The sequence below is a fragment of the Cricetulus griseus genome, chromosome X (assembly GCF_003668045.3).
Source record: "Cricetulus griseus strain 17A/GY chromosome X, alternate assembly CriGri-PICRH-1.0, whole genome shotgun sequence".
Classification (NCBI taxonomy): Eukaryota; Metazoa; Chordata; class Mammalia; order Rodentia; family Cricetidae; genus Cricetulus; species Cricetulus griseus.
In genome coordinates this window covers 44,722,569-44,728,183 of record NC_048604.1, presented here as the reverse complement: position 1 = coordinate 44,728,183, position 5,615 = coordinate 44,722,569, and positions in this window count along the sequence as shown.

Here is a 5,615-nt window from a genome sequence, read left to right as displayed (position 1 = left end):
AAGAATAGAGGAGGGCAAGAAAGGAGATGCCTTGATAGAGGGAGACAGTACAGGTATGAAGAGAGGTCTGGCACAGGGGAAATGTTAGGGGGTCCACATGGATAACCCCAACTAAGAATCCAAGCAGTAGTGAAGAAAATGCCATTGATGCCCTTCCCCTATAATGAGATTGGTGACTACCTTGGTTACCATTCCTAGAGCCTTCATCCAGTAGCTGTTCAAAGCAGAAACAGGCACCCATAGCTAAGCACATACTACTGGGATCCAGTTGTGGAGAGGGAGGAGGGATGAGCCAAGGAGCCAAGACGGTGCTGCAGAAACAGTTGACCTGACCTAGTAAGAGCACAGAGACCCTAGTCATAAAGCTGGGGAAACACCATTGGACTGAACCAAGCCCTCTGAATATAGGTGCCAGCTAGGAGGCCAAGACAGCCTATGGGACCTCTAACAGTGGAGCCAGTCTTTAACCCTAGAGCACAAATGGACTTTGGGAGCCCATTCCCTATGGAGGGATACTATTGCAGCCCAGATACAGCACAGAGAGCCTAGGCCCTGCCCCAAATGATACGAAGGACTCTGAAGGTCCCTGGTAGAGGGCCTCACTGTCCCTGGGGAGGAATTGGGGAATTGGTTGGAAATAAAATTTAAAAAGAAAGATATTTAAAAGGGAAAAGGAAAATTTTTCACTTAACTGCAAATCAAAACAAAGCATGGAAGTCTCAGCAACTGCCCAGAGGAAGAGAGAGGTGAGGAAGAAATCATTCCATTGATGCTGGCATAAACTGTGATGTTTGGTTTCTAGCCAGGCCAAAAGTTCTATTTCCTTGACCACAAGTGTTCCCTTAGGAAAAGGTCACTCTATGTGGTAGTTTGAATGACAGTGGCCCTTATAGGCTCATATAAATAGTCCCCAGTTGATGAGCCACCAGGAATTAAGCAGTGTGGCCTTGTTGGAGGAAGCTTGAATCTGGGGTTGGGCTCTGAGGTTTCAAAAGCCAAACCAGGCCCAGTGTCTCTGTCTCTCCTCCTTTTCTTTTTCTTTCTGCCTGCTAACCTGTGGATCAGGCTATAAGATTCTCAGCTACCACTTCAGCTCCATGCCTGCTGCCACACTACCTGCCATGTTGACAAAGGACTAACCTCTGAAACTGTAAACAGGCCCCAATTAAATGCTTTCCTTTATAAGACTTGCTGTGGTCCAAAAAGCCAATTCATGCACTAGGGACAAATACTGGTTCCACCACCAGAGCTCCCATAGACTGCCCAGGCCTCTTAACTGACACCCACGTTCAGGGGGCCTGGTTTGGTCCTATGTTGGTTTCCCAGCTGTCAGTCTGGGGTCCATGATTTCCCCCTTGTTCAGGTCAGCTATTTCTGTGGGTTTCCCTAGCATGATCTTGACCCCTTTGCTTATCATTACTTCCTCTCTACAACTGGATTCTGGGAGATCAGCTCAGTGTTTAGCTGTGGGTGTCTGCTTCTGCTTCCAGAAGACTCTAGGATGGTATATAAGGTAGTCATCAATCTCATTATCAGGGGAGGGCATTTAAGGTAGCTTCTCCACTGTTGCTTAGATGGTTAGTTGGAGTCATCCTTGTGGATCTCTGGATGTTTCCCTAGTGCCAGGTTTCTTGTTAAACCCATAATGGCTCCCTCTGTAGGAAGCCGGTTCCTGCATTATAATGTTGCCTGAAGACACCAAGGTGTGAATTACTTCACAGGCGCTGGGTAATCTCCATTCCTTTGATCTCTGCCTATCCCGTGGCTCATTTTAGCCTGAGGAGCTGAAGCCATTCATAGGGTAATACGTCCCAGGCGGCTGGTCAGCCTTTTATATAGGGATGGTTTTCTTGGTTCAATGTCTCTGCTCAGTCTCTGCTCAGTCTCTATTCAGTCTAATGCATTAAAGCTTGTCTGCAGAAGGATCCGAGTGTCCTGCGTGTATTTCTTGCTGGCAAGGAATACAGACCGGGCGCGGGACATCCCTCTATTAAGGTATCTCTTTCATTGCTCTCCTCTGTTCTTCCCCCAACTCAACCTTCCTGATCCCTCATGTTCTCCTCCTGCCTCCTCTCTCTCCGCCCTCCCTGGCCCCTCTCAGGGGATCTTGTCCCTTTCCCATTCTGGGGAGGTCCATATATGTCTCGCTTAGGGTTCTCCTGTTTCCTAGATTCTCTGGGGTTGTAGATTGTAGGCTGGTTATCCTTTGCTCTATTTCTAGTATCCACTTGGAGCCCATTCCACATGGAGATAGCTTGATCAGCCTAGATACAGGGGGGAGGGTCTTGGTACTGCTTCAAATGATGTGACAAGACTTTGAAGATTCCCCATGGGAGACCTCACCCTCTCTGAGGAATGGATGAGAGGTGGGATGAAGAGATGGTTGAGGGAATGGGAAGAAGGGAGGGAACTTGGATTGGTACATAAATTAAGAATGTCTTTAATTTAAATTTTTTTAAAAAATTAAAAAGAGTTGCTGTGGTCATGGTGTCTCTTCACAGCAATAGAACAGTTACTAAGATACTCCAGAATCATTTAGAAATCATATGAAATCTCAGAGGCCCTAAACTTTGCTGGCATCTCTGCCAAGGAAGGACAAGGATGCCAAGAGGCCCAGAACATCTCTGGCTTTTAGCCTAGGGGTAAAACAGATTACTTCTCTTTTAGGGTCTTTTTTAACCATAAACTGCCTAATCAGTTTCTATCTTTCATTCTCAGTATTTCCTTCTGAAGTGGTAACCATAAACTGCTATTATGGAATTGGGTTGATAAACAATCTGACTTCTTCCAGCTGAATGGGGATACTTATGTGCAGTCACAGTTCTTCATTGAGCCTGTCTAAAAGGCAGTGAAAGTGCATCCCTGTTTTTATTGTATGACTATCAGATGCACGGAGGAAAGGAAATCCTTCACCGGTGCTTGGATAAGGATGTTGGGGAGAAGTGAAGGAAAGATTTATTAGAAGTTTGAGGTGTAAGTGCCTGCTGTTACTAACCCGGTCAAGGTCACCTGATGTGGTTATAAGGAATAAAATGGCGCTTAGGATGGAGGAGCTACAGCAAAAGTTGGACTATGACAATTTTATTGAAAGCAATCAGATGTTTTATAACTTTATCAGACACTGGCAATTGCTAGCATCAATACAATTGTAGTTGTCAGGATACAATGAAGTCTGCAAGCCGTAGAGGGTACATAAGATTAATGGCGAAGGCCAATTGTCTTGTCAAGCTTGCTTCCTTGACTTCTAAGGGAACATACAGGAAAACACAAAGCAGTCTGGATGCTTCACTGCCTGAGGGAGTGCCTTGGTCCTTCAGGAACTGGAAAGCAAATTGTGTTCCCGGAGCTATGGACTCTAACCTGAAAAACCTTTGGATGCATGCCTTTTAAGGCAGCTAGGCCAAGCCAACTCCATGGTCCTCTGCACTGAGGCAGTGAAGCAGAAGGACTTGTCTGATCTTGGGCAGGCAACCATGGTTGTTGTGAACTCATGAGTACATCAGTTGTGTCATGCCAAGGAGACACTGTCACCCTGGTTCTTCCCAACCTTGATTCTGACATTTCCTTAGTCTGATGACAGAGAAAGGTGGCCAACAGTTTCACCTAGCCTTGGGGTAGAGTATTTGTTATAGATGTGCCATTTGTGGTTGATAGCTCTACAAACACTTATTCTCAGCACCTTGACAGGTTTTGAGTTTCTGCATTAACCACTCTCAAAGAAGCTGATTTTGTGATATCTAAGAGCTGAGCTAATGAGCAGGAAAGACAGAGGTCGTCATAGGGATGCCTGAGATAAAGAAAGGTTCATTTTCTGGATTGGACCTCCTCAAAGGACTACCATGTTCCTCGATACCTACCCCTGGAGGGCAGTTGATGTCTATGGTCCATGCTGCTGCCCCAGACCATGATGAAGCCTGAGATCCATGTGGATGTATATGTGCTGTGCCACTGCCTGATGCCTCATTGATATCTTCGGGCTTTGCTGCTTCAGGGAGCCATACTGATGTGAGTGGTGTGTGTAACCAACTGAGACCATGTTGAGGCTTATGGTCTATGCAGCTGCTGAGGACCATGAGTGGGTCAGTGGTCCTGATATGTGTTGATGTCTACAGTCCATGTTACCACCAAAGCATGAGACTCTTAATCTCAGGGTGGTGGATTCATGCCCCACTTTGGGCACCAAAATGTAAATGGACTCCTTGATTGCTCTAGATAATAAAAACCTAGAGTCAGATATAGAAGAAAATGCTGAGAGATCAGAGAGAAGTAGAAAGCCACTGCTACACCTTACCTCCTTAGTGTCTCAGCAGACAAGTGATCATTTTCCTGTTACTCCCTGCTTATATCCTGTTTCTGCCCTGCTACCTCACTTCCTGTCTGTCTGTACAGACCTCCAGACCTTTATGGTTAGCTAGTGGCAAGCTCTGTTCTCTGACCCCTAGACAGGCTTTATTTGTACAAGCAAGATATCACCACATTGCCCACTGAGGGAGAACTGGCCTGCCCCTTGGTGGCAGTTACACAGCTCTCCTCAGCTCAATGGATTCTGGCACAGATGTAGGTGGAAAAAGACTCATCCTCCTTTGGGGGAGTAGCCACTAGGTTTGCCCCTGCTCCAGTGAATATATAGACAACACAAAATGGACTTTTTTTGGGGGGGGTCATGGGATGGGGAACAGGGTGGACATGGGAAGACTGAGAGCTGTGTGCAATCTGGGAGCAAATAATCAAGTAAGTAATATTTTTAAAAAGTAAGCATTTAAAAAAATACAGTCAAGATTAAACACCTTTAGTAGCCACTATCAGAAAATGAAAAAAAGAGATTTTAATTGTAATGATGAAAAGAAATATGCAGTGTTGCTGTTGAATGAAATGTTCTGTAAATATCTGTTCTACTCATGTTTTTCTGTAGTATGGCTCAAGATATTTCTTCATTGATTTTGTCTAAATGATCTATCCACTGAAGAAAGTAGGATACTCAAGTCCTCAACTATTATTGTATTCAAATCTCTCTTGCCTTTTACATCTAATATTTGTTTGGACACATACTGAGGTTATATATCTTTATAATTGTTATTCTTTCCCAATGAATTGATCTTTCAATAATTTATAATGACATTTGTTGCTTCTTTTTTGGTTTTTCAAGACAGGGTTCTCTGTGGCTTTTGAGGCTGTCCTGTACCTAGCTCTTGTAGACCAGGCTGGCCTCAAACTCACAGAGATCTGCCTGCCTCTGCCTCCCGAGTGCTGGGATTAAAGGCATGCACCACCAACGCCCGGCTTGTTGCTTCTTTTTATATTTTCTTATTTTAAATTTGCTCTATCTGATATGAGTCCTGTCATTCTCAACAATATGGCCTGAACTAGAAGTCACTATGCGAAGTGAAATAAGTCAGACAAAGAAAGGTAATGACCACATATTACCTCCTATTTTCAGTAATTAATAAATCATTCTCATGGAAACACAGAATAGAATAGTTGTCTCTGAACAGACACTTGGAATATGAAATTGAGGAAATAATATTGTTCAGTTAGGTACAATAAAACACATATAAACTGGAGGGTAGAAATCTGATTCTACTGATAGGGGAAAGGTACAAGAGACATGGCTTTAG